The 19803-nt window shown below is 36.2% G+C and overlaps 1 protein-coding gene across 1 annotated transcript in view; it reads right to left on the bottom strand.

Annotated features, from left to right (window-relative positions):
- LOC114240387 (uncharacterized) overlaps nt 1-15410 on the bottom strand; it is a 36252-nt gene extending 20842 nt beyond the window's left edge. The window contains exon 1 of the mRNA XM_028170905.2: nt 15110-15410. The gene's annotated coding sequence lies outside the window, so the exon portion shown is untranslated. The remainder of the gene's footprint in view (nt 1-15109) is intronic.
- Between the last annotated feature and the right edge of the window lie 4393 nt (nt 15411-19803).

Here is a 19803-nt window from a genome sequence, read left to right as displayed (position 1 = left end):
AGATTTCATGCCTCATGGTTTGTGACCACATTCAAGTTCTGATATCGGTAGGTTCCGGTAGCCACATAACAAGAGCTAAGTCGTAAGTTAGTCGACTAATTTAGAACACCGGTTTCCTCTTGTAATAAATGGAAGGAATGGAAGGAAGAAATGATGTCCGGTTTATTTCAGTCATCTTACTAAAAAGAAGAAAACGCAGACCTGGAATACACATATACTTATTCTGGAGAGCAATAAAGTCTATTAGATAAATGCGGTAGTGCTTTATACCCTCTAAAAGCAAAGTGAAGCGTGTCTGTTAAGGACGATAGGGTAAGTACAGATGCGGCTTTTATTGTTTTTTTACATGAATACAGTTGAAATATAAACCTACTATGGTTCATAGTTTTGGATCAATGCATAGAATAAAAACAAATCTTTATGAACACGGCTTAAGACATACGAAAAGAAATTGAACACCAAAATATATCGGTTTTTCGATCACAAAGTAAGAGATGTTGCAAAAAATGGTATCGAAAGTGTCGTTGAGAGTCCTTCGTAGTATGGGTGCGGTTTGATAGGGCAGATCTTTGGACCTTTTTGGTGTCAAGACTAATTGTTTGGTGAACTAATAAAAGATAATATTATATATGAATGAGTGAGCGGTGACGTCAAAGACTAATGGCGTCAGCGACCGGTGCCATATTGTTATTACAAACGATGACGTCAGCGACACTGACGTCATCTGTTAGTTGTTGCCATCGCCTTCCATAGCGAGAGTAAGTAAAACTCACTTTTCCAATGAATTCCATTTATTGAATTTCAAGCGTACAATAATAACATTAGGGAGCTCCGCCTCGTTCGGCTGCTCGAGACAGAATGTGCTGTACGTCGTTGGGTCTTCATGTCCCCTTACGGGGCCATGGATCGGGCCTCGGGGAAATCTCCTCTGCCCGGGCTTGGACTCCTTGCCTAATGAGGCAGGGGTGATGTTTTTGCTGGAAGGCGATGAAATGAATGAGGCGATGACATTGTGGTCTGATAATGGTGGATGGTAAATGATAGATAGATGATGTATATGTAAGTGTTGTGCAGCAATAGTCACTCGTATTTATAGTCAAAGTGGCGGTTTCTTAGTCGTGAATTCTTATGAATACCGTCTTAAGCAATTGTTTACATGGGTTGGACTTCCGATAGTCAACCAACTATGTCAATATTAAGGAGACAGTTAACTTTAACTAATCTTAGTTAACTAAATAGTATGTACAGGGTGTCCCAGAAAGAATGAATAATCCTGAAACACCTCATAGTAGAGCTATTGGGGATATATATATATATATCGACGCAACGTCTATCTAACTATCTATATTACATTATAATATATAATATTCAAATATGAATATCATTTTATATAATATTATAATATGCATATATTAAATTAATTGATTATTAGCAATGCATTACATTAGATTTTAGAGGGAATAGGCGATAAAATCCAACGGGCCTGAATACTTTTTCGCAACACTTTAGTGAATGGCAAAAAGATAAATGCGTTAGAGAAAGGTTGATGGACATAAAAAAAAAATGGTGGAACTTAATGTAATAATTCAGTTCCAACCTACTCACGCACGTTACGTTATATATATAGTACGTAATATTCCGAGGACTTGAATAATCTACCGAAGATGATAGTTAAACTAATACAAAAAAGGATTTATAAGCTTATGAAATCTGGGCCTATACAACGTTTTTTAATGTTGTCTTTGATGTAGGCATCTCACACGTTTCAATTAAGTTTTCCGATTATTGTTATTTTAAGGCTTAGTACATTTCTATGGCTATAATTTCGCCCGAACGTACACGACACTTCGATATCGTCGCTCCGCTAACCCCGACTCACTACCCGCTAAATATCGCGCATCGCCCGGATATGCTCGACATAGCGTTATTAAAAAACGTAACTCTGCGCTTACACTCGATCGAAGTAGTTTCAGAGTTAGATTCAGACCACCGTCCCGTCGTTATGAAGCTCGGTCGCGCTCCCGATTCCGTTCCCGTCACGAGGACTGTGGTGGATTGGCACACGCTGGGCGTCAGCCTGGCTGAATCTGATCCACCATCGCTCCCGTTTAGCCCGGACTCTACCCCGTCTCCTCAGGATACCGCTGAAGCCATAGACATCTTAACGTCACACATCACCTCGACATTAGATAGGTCATCGAAACAAGTTGTAGCGGAGGACTTCCTTCACCGCTTCAAATTGTCCTACGATATTAGAGAGCTCCTAAGAGCTAAGAACGCCTCAATACGCGCCTACGACAGGTATCCTACCGCGGAAAATCGTATTCGAATGCGTGCCCTACAACGCGACGTAAAGTCTCGCATCGCCGAAGTCCGAGATACCAGATGGTCTGATTTCTTAGAAGGACTCGCGCCCTCCCAAAGGTCTTACTACCGCTTAGCTCGTACTCTCAAATCGGATACGGTAGTAACTATGCCCCCCCTCGTAGGCCCCTCAGGCCGACTCGCGGCGTTCGATGATGACGAAAAAGCAGAGCTGCTGGCCGATACATTGCAAACCCAGTGCACGCCCAGCACTCAATCCGTGGACCCTGTTCATGTAGAATTAGTAGACAGTGAGGTAGAACGCAGAGCCTCCTTGCCACCCTCGGATGCGTTACCACCCGTCTCCCCGATGGAAGTTAAAGACTTGATCAAAGAGCTACGTCCTCGCAAGGCTCCCGGTTCCGACGGTATATCCAACCGCGTTATTAAACTTCTACCCGTCCAACTCATCGTGATGTTGGCATCTATTTTCAATGCCGCTATGGCGAACTGTATCTTTCCCGCGGTGTGGAAAGAAGCGGACGTTATCGGCATACATAAACCCGGTAAACCAAAAAATCATCCGACGAGCTACCGCCCGATCAGCCTCCTCATGTCTCTAGGTAAACTGTATGAGCGTCTGCTCTACAAACGCCTCAGAGACTTCGTCCATCCAAGGGCATTCTCATCGATGAACAATTCGGGTTCCGTACAAATCACTCATGCGTTCAACAGGTGCACCGCCTCACGGAGCACATTCTTGTGGGGCTTAATCGATCAAAACCGTTATACACGGGAGCTCTCTTTTTCGACGTCGCAAAAGCGTTCGACAAAGTCTGGCACAACGGTTTGATTTTCAAACTATTCAACATGGGTGTGCCGGATAGTCTCGTGCTCATCATACGGAACTTCTTGTCGAACCGCTCTTTTCGATATCGAGTCGAGGGAACCCGCTCCTCCCCACGACCTCTCACAGCTGGAGTCCCGCAAGGCTCTGTCCTCTCACCCCTCCTATTTAGCTTATTCGTTAACGATATTCCCCGGTCGCCGCCGACCCATTTAGCTTTATTCGCCGACGACACGACTGTTTACTATTCCAGTAGAAACAAGTCCCTAATCGCGAAGAAGCTTCAGAGCGCAGCCCTAGCCCTAGGACAGTGGTTCCGAAAATGGCGCATAGACATCAACCCAGCGAAAAGTACTGCGGTGCTATTTCAGAGGGGAAGCTCCACACGGATTTCCTCCCGTATTAGGAGGAGGAATCTCATACCCCCGATTACTCTCTTTAGTCAATCCATACCCTGGGCCAGGAAGGTCAAGTACCTGGGCGTTACCCTGGATGCATCGATGACATTCCGCCCGCATATAAAATCAGTCCGTGACCGTGCCGCGTTTATTCTCGGTAGACTCTACCCCATGATCTGTAAGCGGAGTAAAATGTCCCTTCGGAACAAGGTGACACTTTACAAAACTTGCATAAGGCCCGTCATGACTTACGCGAGTGTGGTGTTCGCTCACGCGGCCCGCACACACATAGACACCCTTCAATCTCTACAATCCCGCTTTTGCAGGTTAGCCGTCGGAGCTCCGTGGTTCGTGAGGAACGTTGACCTACACGACGACCTGGGCCTCGAATCTATACAGAAATACATGAAGTCAGCGTCGGAACGGTACTTCGATAAGGCTATGCGTCATGATAATCGCCTTATCGTAGTCGCCGCTGACTACTCCCCGAATCCTGATCATGCAGGAGCCAGTCACCGTCGACGCCCTAGACACGTCCTTACGGATCGCTCAGATCCAATAACCTTTGCACTAGACGCCTTCAGCTCTAGGAGCAGGCTTAGGGACCTCGGTAACCGTACTCGTCGAACTCGACAAAGAGTTCGCCGTGCAACCTAACCCATGAATCAGCTCGCTGAGTTTCTCGCCGGATCTTCTCAGCGGGTCGCGATTCCGATCCGGTAGTAGATTCATTCGCGAAGCAGCTACTCTTGAGTTGTTAGGTCTCCTTCGGAGGCGCTCGGGTAGCTGTTAGCAAATCCCACCCCTCCTGGCTGAGCCTTTGCTCGCCCACCTGTCCTGGTGAAACTGGAAAGGCCTCCGGGCCACCACTAATCCTTCAATCATAAAAAAAAAAAAAAAAAATTCAATTAACTGATAACCACATCTGATAATGAACTCTAATACTCAACGTAGTAAGAACCAATTAAATTGTTTCTTGCCAATGTTATTTTAGGACTACGAGAGAACTAAAACGAATTATACGGTTGTTCAATTTTATCATTTGTCTTTACTCTTTGTATTTACAAATGATTATCCTTACTTCGTTAGAATAAAGTAATTTCATCTTTTTTGTTTATAGATAATATTATTATGTATGTGACGATATTGCTAAGAAATACATGGTAATACCAAAAATATATCGGTTTTGAAAATATACACCCATTTAAGGAACTAACTTAAATATTTTTGAAGTATTCGCTATGTATTTAACAAATATTTCAAATCGGAATCATAGCTTTAAAAATCCTTTCCTTTCAATCTTCTATAAATGTCACCTGTCCATTTAATAAATAATTTCTAATTTTTCTACGACCTAAGTACAATGTTTCCTAAAGCACTTTCGGATTTTTACATATCGCCTTGATAAATAAGATTTAAATTGTTCAAGTCATGACTACCCTCATGCTTTGAGTTGATTAGAAAAAAATATTAGAAAATTATTAGAAAATAGAAATAAGAAATTAGAAATTATTAGAAAATAGCTGACCCGGTAGACTTTGTAGTGCCTCAATCGATAAATAAAAGACCTAAACTTTTGTATAAAATAAACTTAAAACAAACAAAAGGAATATTTTATATTTATATTTATCTACCTTTTAAATCTTCTCTGGACTTCCACAAATAATTCAAGATCAAAATTAGCCAAATCGGTCCAGCCGAGTTCTCGAGATTTAGCGAGACTAACGAACAGTAATTCATTTTTATATAATATATAGATTATTATTAGAAAAAAGTTATTAGAATTGTATTTTGAGGTTAACAAGTGTGGTTATTCTATTTTTGTAACAAGAGCGGCGAGGTATCACACAATACCGCCAAATATTTTGTGTATTCTGTTATTTAAAAATTATACGGATGAAATAAAGTGAAGTTTATTTATGTGAGACTGTAATGATTTGGAGTGAAATTAAATGAAACGAGATGTGGTGAGATGAAATAACGTCTCAGTGAAATGGTGGTTATTTACTGAGACCTTAGTGGACTTTTTCGAAGAATTCGAGAAGCCACGTCAAGAGACTTTGTTTAATTTTCCCACAGATGCTAAGCAGTTAATAAGCCACCGCTATTACACGTTTAAGCCTGATAAAAAACCTAAGTTAACTAAATAAAAAATTCATATAACTTCATTTATCGCGTTTACGCAAAAGAGTCCTTTGAGGTAATCAAGTTATACTATAAGATCAAAAAGAAAGCTAATGCTAACGTCATTTGAGGATAATCAAGGTCAAATATGTTTGATGAAAACAAATGGTAATTAAATATCGTTTCTCATTGAAATTGCTAGAAAGTATTCCTAGAAATAATTTTTCAATAAAATAAAATAAAGGCCACTGATCTATTTCAATAAAAAATTAAGGTGTTTTTTGCCTATTTGTCTCTCAATATGTACTCACACCAGTAATGCGATTATATTAAAACTAAGTCCATTTCTTTGTGGCGCTTTAAGATTCCATTGCGTAACGTTTCATAAAATAGATTTATTTTATAAATTTAATAATAGTCACGACAAAACGCGGCTGGGGTTTAATAGTGTAATAATATATTAAAAGATCATATTTTTTTAATTTCAAAATCAGTTCTTTAAAGTCTGATCACAAGAGCCGGAGAGACGACTTTTAGCATGTGGAATTCGTTAACTTATTAAAAATATACAAAGTAGTGCTCGTTAATAAAAAATGTACCGCATAATAACCGTAGTGCTTACCAACAAAAACTGCCGAAGTTTTGTGCTATTTACTCTACATACATATTTGACGGAAAAATTGAAAACAGTTTTTTGCATGAGATTGTTTGTCAAAGTTTGTTCGCGGTGGTAATATAAATTGTGAATTTCTACATCCAATTTGATTAATAGCATATATATAAAAGTTTATGATGTAGGTCTGTATGTAAGATTAGGGCTGCCTGGTGTTAGTGGTTACTGACTGCTTTTTTGACTTGAACGCAGCGATGATAATTACCAATGATTGGTAATAGAAATGGGCAGCTAATTTCTGAGCAAGCTATGGTTTACGTCAGTATTTTATTAGAATCTTAATTAGAAATATTTTTAGGGTTTAATTTCGCGTCTTTTAATGTCATTATATTAATTCCAATGTTTCAAATACTTTACATCTTCCGTAGTCACGAAAGACGACGACAGTGCCCTTAGTTGGTGTAAAATTGGTCTTGACTATGTATATAGTACATGGATGGCTTGCGAAAACCGAAAAAAATATCATTTTAATTTTTACCCATCAAATCTTCGCTAATGACCTACGGAATGAAAGAAATACACCATGTCATAAAAATTATGCCCGAAAAACTTATTTACCTCCGTAATGTGGCTCACGTATAGATAAGCATTAATATCTTACCTATTATACCATGAATATTACGACTTGAATGTAAGAGAGCTATTATTTAATAAAATTCATACAGTTTTCCTATTCAGACAGCAAGACGAGTTTATACATCACCTGAATTATTTATCGGAGCCGAATTAGATTATGACGTCATAAGGTGAATACCATCAATATCCTTGAGAAATGAATGAATTCAAAGTACCTGACCCAGCTTATAACTATCATAATAAACATTACAAAAAAAAAAAAAAACGTGTCTAAAATGTTACTAATTAAGTCGACTACACAAGCGCACGTAACGCTCTAGGGAAAGCTTACGTCACTTATACGTGACTTGATACCTTTGCTCCCGTATTGTTTTGGCAAATAAGGCATCTCTTAAATACACGGTAAACAGAACCAGAACGAAATGTATAGAACAAAGGATAAACAGGACTAGTTGTGGCATATTGTCTGCGTAGAATTAAGCTGCGTTAATGAAGTTTGTTTCAGTAATCTTTTAATGAGATATTTGATATCACCGTAGTCTGTCTCCTAAACACTTTTCCTTTATGTAAATAATTTGGAGTGATTTTAGCATTATTATGTTTCACGCTTTTATATATCACATATTAAAGTATGTAATAGTAGTACCTTGTTTCACCGAAATCTATTGTTTTTAACTAATAGCACAGATTTATGAACGCAACGAATTCTATTAAATGTTAAACTTGATTTCCCTTCTGATTTTAGGATTATAGCAACATAATTCAATGTATTTGTATTTGTATATATATATATATATTCTTCTTTTCTAAAAATAGAAATATAGTAGTGGATTTATGGTCGCGTAAAAAGACCATTTCAAGTTTGAATTACGATGTCAGATTCCTAAGCAAAATCGAGAATCATAATTTTATTGATCTCTTGAATATTTTCGTGTGTTGTAAAAGTGTGTGTGCTGTAAAATTTTTATAGATATGTGCTTCTAGTTTATACACACGTCCATAATGAATAGCATATTAAAGTACTATGAATCTATTTATGAAAACTATACATACATACATATATACGTACATACCTACATATGTATACTACCACAGTCATCCGTACCACGTAATTTGTATACTATTGAAAACATCAGAAATGATATAATGATAATAAAAAACGCGATATTAAATCGTAAAAAGAGTTTTAATTAAGTATGCCACTGGCGAAAACCGAAGAAAATAGCAGTATCTCTTTATTCAAAATTCTAAATAAGCTTAACAACACAAGATAAATATGAAATTCTAATACTGGAGTGTTTTTTTTTTATTGCTTAGATGTGTGGACGAGCTCACAGCCCATCTGGTGTTAAGTGGTTACTGGAGCCCATAGACATCTACAACGTAAATGCGCCGCACACCTTGAGATATAAGTTCTAAGGTCTCAGTATAGTTACAACGGCTGCCCCACCCTTCAAACCGAAACGCATTACTGCTTCACGGCAGAAATAGGCGGGGCGGTGGTACCTACCCGTGCGGACTCAAAAGACGTCCTACCACCAGTAATTACGCAAATTATAATTTTGCGGGTAAGATTTAAAATTGAACTACCAGAAAAAGTAGGCAATATTAGAGATTGAAGGTGCTTTTAGGTACCACAAGTACCGGTCACCCTTCTCGTCGAACCCATCGATTGCGACGAAGGTTTCAGGGATTAAATTAACCCTCAGACACAGCCCACTGAGTTTCTCGCCGGATCTTCTCAGTGGGTCGCGTTTCCGATCCGGCGATAGATTCTGCGAAGCACTGCTCTCCTTAGGGGTAGGGTTAGCAAACTCGTTAGAACCCCGTGAACTTACCTACTCGCTAGGCTACCAGCCTAGGTAGAAAAAAAGAGATTGAATAGTCATATTTTTAAAATAACGTAATTTTTTGAACTACACTTTTCATCAATTCGCTTCCAACTAAAACCATAAAACTGTTGACAGTTTTAATTGGATTTTTTTTTTGGTTTAATTGGTAACTAAATAATTTGATCCTTAAACATGAACTGAAAATAAAGATTTCAACAAAGTAATTGCCCTGCAAAAGTAAATCTGTGGTCGTCGTGGCCTGAAGGATAAGACGTCCGGTGCATTCGTGTTTAGCGATGCACCGGTGTTCGAATCCCGCAGGCGGGTACCAACTTTTCTAATGCAATACGTACTCCACAAATGTTCACAATTGACTTCCACGGTGAAGGAATAACATCGTGTAATGAAGATCAAACTCGCAAAATTATAATTTGCTTAATTACTGGTGGGCGGGTAGGTACCACCAGTTTCAGTACTAAGACGTTTTTTTTTTCCTTACCTATTCTCTGGCATCCTAAAGAGCTATTCCTGCCGTGAAGCAGTAATGCGTTTCGGTTTGAAGGGTGGGGCAGCCGTTGTAACTATACTGAGACCTTAGAACTTATATCTCAAGGTGGGTGGCGCATTTAAGTTGTAGATGTCTATGGGCTCCAGTAACCACTTAACACCAGGTGAGCTGTGAGCTTGTCCACCCATCTAAGCAATAAAAAATAAAATTGCGTTTTCAAAAACAACTTAATCGATTTAAATAAAAGAAACTACATTATAGTTAACCCAAATTTAAAATAGAAGTTTTCAGTTAGATGATCCGAAATGAAGAAGGAATACCCCTGAAATGCTTTTTAGAATCAAATTCACGAAAACAGCGAACGATATTAAACGTCCATAAATTATAAAGAAAACAAATATTCAAACCCAACGATGAGGTTTAATCCCACATAAATTTGACCGCGTCCTTATTTACAAAGACATCACTACGTTATTCAAACGTCCTAGATTTTAATTTGATATAAAGTTCGATTGTAACAGCAAATCAGTTTTATTTCTAACAGTTTTATTAATGGAATTAATGAAACTTCTAATATTTGACGAGTTATTTTCATAAACCGGGTGCTCGGATTAAAGTTTGTGAACTGAATTTTGGAACGATTTCAGCAAGTTAAAGTTATCCCGTTTTAGTTTAAATCTCACTTTATTCAAGTCTGGGTTAATACAGTTAATATTTGTGTAGTATTAAATTTTTTGCTTAAGGTTAACAAATAATTTATCTTGTGATACCTTAATGAAACATTGAAATTTAATTAAATATGCGAATCTTTCATTCACACGTTAGAAATCAGATCGCACTATTATTTTCGCTTCCCCTTTGACATAAGAGGCTAGACCTTTTTTACTTCGGCGCTTTTTGAATTCATATGTACCTAAGTCGAAATTCACAGGTGCTTAAGGTTGGTAAGATAGTGCAAAGTGTTGGTTGACCCTCCTTGGAATTGTGGCGCTATGACAGAATATATCGGAGATCCGTTTTGGCGAGCTATAGACATAATTAAAACTTCTTTCTTCTTTAATCAATCGGTGATGGCAAATATTCTCGAAAAATTTTTCAAGCCTTAAAATGTCGATCAGAATTTCGGGCCTCCCTGATGAGGACTGGCTGCCGTTGTTCATAGGCAACGGCAATGCCGGGACCATATCTGAGCAGCTATTTACCGCTTAAAGCAGTGTCTTGGTTGTGCCTTTGGCACCCATCAACAGGTGGAGCCTATACCCATCTGACAAAAAATCCAAAAAAAAAAGGAAAAAAAATGTTGGCATTTAAGGGACTCCCGGTTGGCGGTGTATCGCGTTCTGACCCAGCAGGCAGGTTCTCATCCAGCGGGGTATCCTGGAACATTAGCGACACCCCCAGGCAACCTCACGGGCTGACGTATCGTGGCTACTGGCGTCGTAGGTCGTTGACGATCACCTTGAAGACTCGTCAGTCGGTCGTCTTCAGGATGGCGTCGCGAGTCTGGTTGTAGTGTTGAACGCGGGAGCTCCCCTACTCAGACTCGGGATATTGGACTTCGGGTGGGAAAGTGCAAGAGGAATCGTTTGGTGGGTAGGACCCTAAAAACATTCCTGGGTCCGCGGTCTGCTTTCAACATCTACGGACCATCAAAACCCTCATACCACGCGTTCCCCCTGGGCGCGAAAACCCAAAGCACAAGGTTCGGCACGCGTCCGAAAAAAATATCTAAGACACTGACATAAAAGCTAATATTCCGCAAAGGAAAAAAAAACAGTAATTTCAATTTACACCTAAACCTACTTAATATACGTAAACAAAAAAGAAATGCTGTCAGCTTTACTAGAAGAAAACAGAGAAAATATTAATAAATCCATATAAACCAATAATTCTAAGATAATTTTTAATTTTCTGTCTGAATGTTGGCAATAGAAGCTCTATTATAGTAATACCTTTTGAATTTGGCTTTTTAACAGTTTTGAATTAATTTATATTATTGCAATAGCCGAGCATTTTTCAATTTTTTTTGTTGACTTAAGATCTAAATAAAGAGCTTTTCCAAATTGATTCACCGGTTCTGTTTTGTTTCAAAATGTATAAAACTGCAGACTTAAATCGAATTCATCATCGAAGTCACAATTTTAAACTTTATGTTAAGGTTGTAGAGTATAAAACTTATTGAAAATCACAATAAGAAGATCAAAAGTAATCTGTTTGTACTGTAGAGCGTGTCAAATGAACGTAATATACTTAAAAAGCATTACCATTTTTTGAGGTCGTCGGATAATTAGCAGGCCTTTAAATAAACACTTTCTAAGTGTAAATACTCAAGCTTAATAAGTAATAAACTTTTCAAATCGTTCTGGGATTACGTTGAGATTTTGACCATTTTTGTCAAGAAAAATAATAATTCAACGTTATTGTGGGCTAATGGCCATTCAATATAGAATACTTGAAAAAAAAAAGCAATTTCTGTACTTTGGTATTACTGAGGCAGGGGAAGCGGACGATGAGAAACGTCCTCTGTGCGATAATGGGACGAGTAAATTATGTGCCAAGCCAAAGGTCTGATGGAAAACTTCTTACAAAACATTATTCCTAGTATGGCCTTTTTTCTTTCTGTATAAAGAAATATAGAATAACATAGTATATGTTTTATTGGTAAAGATATTTAGAATGGTATTGTTATATTAAAGTCAAATACATAAAATTAGATCTACGGTTAATGCTAATTTATCGATCCCGACATCGACCGATGGCGATTTTAAAGGTAGCAAATATCATAAAGGTTACTAAGCAGGACATGCTACCAAGCTATAAAACGAAGCATTCCCTTAGGAACATTACTGTTAGACTTAGACTTAGATTGTATCTTCTGTCAACGTTGAAAGCACTATGACAAAAGTCAATGGAGATATATAAAGAAAATCTAACAAAAGTTGAACGTTTTTTTTTTTCATTGCTTATAAATAATATCTTAGTGAAAAAATAATAAGTTATAATAAATGAAATGAACTGACATAAACAGATAAAGTTAACTAAATTACAATGTTATACAATGTGAATAGTAATTCACCTCAGGAGGATTACATTTAGCTTGTCTTCTAGAAATTAAAGCATATGGCATATATAAAAACAGTATAATTTACCATATTAACACTAAAGTTTGTGAACAAACTAGTATCTTACATCATATTTTTGTTAAACAAAGATGAGAATTTGATGTTGAAAAGAACAAATATTAAGGAAAAATATCATTTTACATGGATGGCGCATGTCATGTTGGGTATATTCCAAGTACTAACGCTAAGCGTGGCGACATTTAAGAAGATATCCTTGCCTCGTTTTTACGACTTATTATTTAGGTACTGCTGGAACTTCGAACGACATACCAGCCGTGCTCCAAGACAAAAATACGAAAAGAATTCTCGGGTGAAAGTATTTATAAAATTTAAGCAAGGAACGAGACTTTTTCCTGTATTATCTTTTTTAAATTCTGTTTTTGGGAACAATATAAATTCTTGTGTGATACATAGAGAACCAATAAAAATAATTAATCGCGAAACCTCGAAATTTCTAGTCAAACGTGCTGAGTACCATAGATCCCTGAAGGGGTGATTAGAATGATTGCGATAGCAATTTTATGGAAATATCTTGGACAGTAGCCAAATCTATAAGGAGACAAATTTATTCGAACATAATAATAATGATAAATTAAGAGGTGAGATCTTGTCTTATTGTCATATTCGAGTATATTCGATATTTTCAAATGGCACATAAGATCGATACTCTACTTGGTATTAGTATATTCGATATTTTCAAATGGCACATAAGGTACCCTACTTGGTATTATGAGAGTATTAATGTCTACAGTCACAAAAAATAGATCGGGTTTCAGATATTGATAGAGCTGTTGTATTAACAAATATAAACTCACAAAAGGTCTCGAGACCAATAATTAAGAAATGACTAGACAGGTAGGAAAATTTGCTAAGTTTATTGTTATAAGGAGCCACGGAGCGGTGATGTAATGCATCTTTTAAAAATCTGAAACATTGATGTAATCATGCATTTCATACAAGTTCGTAAGGACTACACCTACTTTAGTAGACATATAATTTTTATTAAGTCGTTTTCAAATAGTGGCTTAAAATTGTATAATTGATTATCCTAATTATCCTAAATGGAAACGCTGTATGGTCGTCGAGAGGTTTAGGCAATCCTGTATGGCAATATTATTTTCGAAATAAAAATTTTGATACAAATGTGAAAAAATACAAAATTTGAACAGAAAAACCCAAATATCAATCTGTGCTTGGAAATTTAAAAACATTCATATTGTTTTTAAATGGTTTTTTTGAAATTTTATTATTGCTTGGTTTATATTATTATGTGTTTTATTAAAAAAATATAGTTATGAACATTCCGATTCATATTACGAGTCTACTATTTCAGTCAACACCTACCGCCAAACATTCAATATTAGAATACGGCAGTCTTCTCGTGTCATTTAAGTTAATAATATAAATGAACTTCCAGATCAATTTCCGGCTGTCAACTGCACGAAAAAAAAGCAGCATTTTTAAGAGATATTATCAAAATAATTTCTTAGCTTAATCTTCGCATGAACAAAAAATTGTGAAGTCGGACCTCATTTTCTTTGAGATGCGTGCGTATTATGCTGCAGATTTTTAAAAGTATAAATAAATGACAGATTAAACCTTAGTTCCTGGATCCTGGAAATTCCTGTAGGTTCCTGGACCTTAGTTAATTAATAGTCAAGCTCCAACTTACTCAATAACGTTATCAGTTTTCATCTTAAAGGATAATTTACAAGATATGCTAAATCGAGCACTTTATCTTAATAATTGGCCATTATAGTAATTGAAGTCAAGATATTCCGATTTATGACCCGATAGATTATAATCGAAAGCGCTCGAAGTAAGCCAGAATGGATAGAATAAGAAACTGTAAGAAATGGGTCGCTTTGTTGGATTGTTTGTATTCTTTTTATCAAGTCAATGAAAACTGTAATGGATTTGTAAGTATAAGAACCCATTTAGATTTAGCTGGTCCTTACCTGTATTTTGAGACATTAAATTAAATGGTATCTGTAAAATAAATTATAGCTGATTATGATTATTATGACAGGCCTATTGACTGACTAGTCTGGAAATTACGTGTAAAATTTTCACCACTAGGTACATCTCGTAAATGGCAAACTAATTCTAAACTTAAGTCATTTAAAAAAAAAACAATTAACCAATGTATCTGACTATGGTTATATTTAAAAAAATCGGCATCCCTAAATGTTGCTCAAAATGAGCTAGTTTTAAAAAAAATGAACATATTATTATTATGTTTATAAAACACAGAAAAATATTTGAGGAAATTCTGAAAACGAAGATGCTGTTTAGATGAAAACTGCGAAATTCGTACGTGGACTGGTATCCCTTGAGTTTTGAACGGTTTCTTAAATTCCCAAAGGACGTGACGAGAAAAGATTGATTTTCACAGGCAAATTTCTTAAGATTTGAGTTTTTTTATGCAAATATCGACGATCGTTCGTAATAATGGAGAGAGGACTGGGCATAGTATTTTTTTGGTGTTTTTTATTTAATTTTTTCATTTTGACCAGGTTTTTGCCGGAAACCTTAAAATAAACACTTAACTTATACAACATATGCACATTACATTCCAAGTAATGATTGAATAAATATTTGTTATAATATAGATTCGTAGAGCTTTGAAGATAAAATATCGCGTAAAATTCAACCAGAGATCGGTGTATTTAAGGAACTACATAATATATCTTACTGAAATAACAAACAACGAAAGAATACTTACGTAAACTTATAACCGGTAATGATATTTAACTATCCACATTAAGACTGTTTGTTTTTAAGAACATTCATTTTTTAAATAGTTCCACAGATCGAAATTTCGCGAGCGCATTATAAAATGCACTAAAGTTAGTTCGTAAATTTCGTTTATATTTAGAATACTAAAATATTAGCGATTTTGATCACTTAACAACACTGCACTCCGATTATTCATTGAGGATCTAAAGTAACGAGGTAATATGTTGTATAGGTCGTATTCGCCATCGGGGTGCGATGCGAACGCTACAAGAGGCTGCGTGGTACTGAGTGAAAACGGGAGCGAACGGGAGCTGAGTGACAGGCAAATAGGCATGTCGCGTTAGGCTAAGGACAGTGTACACTATTATAATAATATAATATATTAACTAGAACTTTTAACATTTAAGATTTTTTTGTATATAACATGGGGATAAAGCTTTAAATATAAAAAAATATGTTTTTTTGTTTTATTATTATATGTTGATATTTGGCTGTTTAGAAATTCACGTTGAGTGATAGTCATGATAGTGATAGAATAAAAAAGATGGAGTGACCAAGTGTCCGAGTATCTGGACATGAGACTGAGCCACGCACTTCACTGCGTCACTGACCGACAAAAGTGGCTACAAATTACAAAAAAAGGTCGCAGGCGGATGCACCACGATGCTCAGCAATGAGCGATCAACTGAAGGAGGAGGAGGATACTCTTCATTTCCAATTGCCATTTGGATTATATATTAACTGCAACTGTTAATATTCCTTACTCACATAATATTTTGTTTTGAATTATCAAATTTACGCGGTAGTAATTATAAATTCAGAAATGGTGTTACCAGGTTTTAGGTTAAAAAGATAACCTGGTGTGGCTATCGGTGAAAAGGAGGAGCAATCAAAGATCACTTATTATGATGTAATTTAAAAAGAACCAATAACTGGAAAACACGAAAGACAGTAGATATAAAATTTGGTGAATTAATAGCTTTATATATAAATTAATCGTAATCTAAACACAGCTTTAGCTATTGTGGACGTCTTTTGAATACGCAAAGGAAACGGAAACATTTTAGACGAAGTAATTCCATAAGAAATTATATTATGATGTTTCGTTTCATATTTAAACTTCTTTTGTATCTGTTGGACTCAATGAGCGATTTTTCTTTTCTTTTTATTTAAGACTAGCAGCCCAGTCTTTTCATAGTTGAACTAGTATCTTGTGTTTTCTACGTGTTATTTATAATATTTTCTTGAATCACCAACTTGATAACTAGGTTCGTTCATGAATGAGTTAATCCAAAATGAATTTCAATGTTCTTGCTTCAAAAATAACGAATTTTCCTTACAAGCATTCAACCTCTAATTTATCTCCTTGGAGGTTGAATTTCGAACATGCAGATATCCGTGTGTGTTTATTTATATCCAGAACCAGGTATGTCCCATCTTAGAGCCGTAGGCGTAAGTCGCATATATATAGAGTGGGTAATACGTAATTCAAATATTCGCTATAGTTTTGATCATATTTTCTTATTTTCAGATTACTTATAAAAAGGTTATATAGCCATGCCGGAACCTCGAAAAAGGTTAAAAATGCAGTCCAAGGAATTATATTTAATATTTACTTGTACTTCATATCGGAAAATAGCAAATTTTTACTGGTGGTAGGACCTCTTGTGAGTCCACACGGGTAGGTACCACCGCCCCTCCTGTTTCTACCGTGAAGCAGTAATGCGTTTCGGTTTGAAGGGTGGGGCAGCCGTTGTAACTATACTGAGACCTTAAAACTTATATCTCAAGGTGTGTGGTGCATTTACGTTGTAGATGTCTATGGGCTCCAGTAACCACTTAAAACCAGGTGGGCTGTGAGCTTGTCCACACATTATTTTCCTTATAAACTTTCACCCTTCAATTTATCATCTTAGAGGTTGAACTTCGAACAGGCAGATATCTGTGTGTGTTTATTTATATCCAGAACCAAGTATGTGAAGATTCGTGTTTCCTTCTTCGAAAATTGTTTAGATCCAGACAACAATGCTCTTTTAGCATAAAAGCATCGACTGCCAAGGTAATAGTTCCAACTAATTAGGCTCAGCGTTGATGATCCATTCGGTCAGTGAAAACGAATTTAAATCTTGAAGCGTCAGTAGTTATGTTCTAATTTCGATCATTGAACATCAAAACTAATAATTCATCCTACATATTTGTTATAATTATTTATGACTTTTCAATTTCCATTTCCATTAAAGTACTGATTAAACGTTCAAATATTTCTTAGAAGGCTTTCCTCGTATGTGCCAGGCGCTCGAAATAATTCAGCTCCCACATCAATTTTATATCAGGCCGAAAATCATCCTACATTATTGTTTGTTTTATGTTAGCTGATTTCGTAAGTAACCGACAAAAATCTTCAGTAAATATTATTATACATTTTCTGGTTTGACGTTTCAATAATTCTTAAAACACATCAGTGTGGGCTGTGTGATAATTGAGTTGGTTCTTCCTTATTATTGTTTACGTATTCACGTTGTTAAATCTATATTTATTTATTTAATCAAGATATACGTGCTACTTATAGAAGTAGCATAGGCTTGAAGAGGCGGACTAAGGAACCAAATTTAGTGAGAAATTACTTTTCTCTTTAAAATAGAATAATATAAATATGTATATTACACATATTTAGTTTTACATTAAAATAGACTACAAATACCTTACGGATAGCCATTATGGAACAGAAGAAGGTTATAGTGGTAACAGGATTTGATCATGCAAATAAATGTATTTAGTTTTACCTCACGGCGCCTTTGGGTCTTGGAATAGTCCCTGGACTGGATAACTTCCTATAACCTATAAACAAAAGAATAACGTTAGAAGTGTCATAAGCCCGTACAGGTCGGGAATATCGCCCTGCGTCTATTGTAGCGAAACAGCAGCTACTCAATACAATTAAGAGTTAGACCTAATTACTCATTCTTGTCAAATGATAATCTGGAAATTAACAGGAATCATAAGGGCTTTAAGTTCATGCCTCCTCAAAATATAGCTACTATTTTTTTTACTGAACTCTTCCTTCAATTTCTATAATGAGTCCTTGTAAGCTGTGAAACCTGTATGTGCGGCAAAGTAGTCGTGGGCGTCGGTTTAAATCTGACTACCGCTTTTTTTTTTGTATTTAGTATTTATAATTTCAATTAATTTTCAGTTTTCATTTTACTTCAAAATATATTTACACTAAGGAGTATCTACCGTTTTTAAGTGACCTAATTTCGAGTTTAATCTTCACTCTAGAAAGCTTTTCTCCTTCGGTAACCTTTTTGTTTCTCTGCGTTTATTTTATGTACACAAATTCAGTTTGAAGTGGAATTTATTAAGAAATGCTATTTATAGAAAAGCAATTTGTATTTTACAGAAATTAAATGAATTCAAAATGTTATACACCGTATTTGCTGCGGTTTTTACGATTGCAGAGTGACACGTTAATACATACTAAAGGTTCCGCAGTAGTCGAAATTCGACTATAATTAATTGGAATTGTAAGTTTGTACACTATTATGATTGTATTTTATACTTATATAATCACAAATTTCGCCAAGACTACACTATAAAAATATTAACAATGACAAACAATACTTAATCTATTCTCAATTTTTTCAACAGACGTCAAGAACAAAAGTTTGACAATAAATAGTATGCATGCGTGTGTGCGTCAAATACATGGTATGTAGTGTGTGTAATGTTTTCTTTATTGATTTAATGTATCTTTTATGCATTATTTAAAAAAAAATTAGCATTGTGCACTTCTTCTCTATATTCTCTATAAGTGTGGAAATTTTCATACTCCTCCGTCCGCGCAATTTTCGTAAAAAGGGGTACAAAGTTTTTGCTTCACGTATTAATATATAGATAATATAATAATACACTTTAATAATCTAACGGCTCATCTGACTTAAGTGATCGGCATAGTTCATGAACACCGGTGATTCAAAAAGGCGGAAATAATATATTTAAAGTAAGTAATTGGAGATTAAAGCGTATATGCAGTTTTAGACTAGCTCGGTCGTGCAGTTGTTAACGCCTCTAACTTTTGCGCTGAGGGTCGAAGGTTCAATTCCCACATCGGGCAAACATTCGTGTGATGAATAAGTTTGTTTATTCGTTGTCTGGATGTTTATTATTTATATATGTGTATATTTAAATAAACATATATAAAATGTTATATATGTCAGTTTTTGGTACACATGACACAGGGAATCGTAATTTGGTGTCCGTGCGTGATTTGTTTATTACTTATTTATTCCCACAGGCCCTTCTGTAGTCGTCGTGGCCTAACGGATGAGACGTCCGGTGTATTCGTGTTGAAGCGATGCACCGGTGTTCGAATCCCGCAGGCGGGTACCAATTTTTCTAATGAAATACGTACTCAACAAATGTTGACGATTGACTTCCACGGTGAAGGAATAACATCGTGTAATAAAAATGAAACCCGCAAAATTATAATTTGCGTAATTACTGGTGGTAGGACCTCTTGTGAGTCCGCGCGGGTGGGTACCACCGCCCTGCCTATTTCTGCCGTGAAGCAGTAATGCGTTTCGGTTTGAAGGGTGGGGCAGCCGTTGTAACTATACTTGAGACCTTAGAACTTGTATCTCAAGGTGGGTGGCGCATTTACGTTGTGGATGTCTATGGGCT

This window comes from Bombyx mandarina, chromosome 21 (genome assembly GCF_030267445.1).
Source record: "Bombyx mandarina strain Sakado chromosome 21, ASM3026744v2".
In the NCBI taxonomy this organism is placed as follows: Eukaryota; Metazoa; Arthropoda; class Insecta; order Lepidoptera; family Bombycidae; genus Bombyx; species Bombyx mandarina.
Note: the sequence above shows the minus strand (reverse complement) of the source record. Positions and strands in the feature narration are given on the sequence as shown.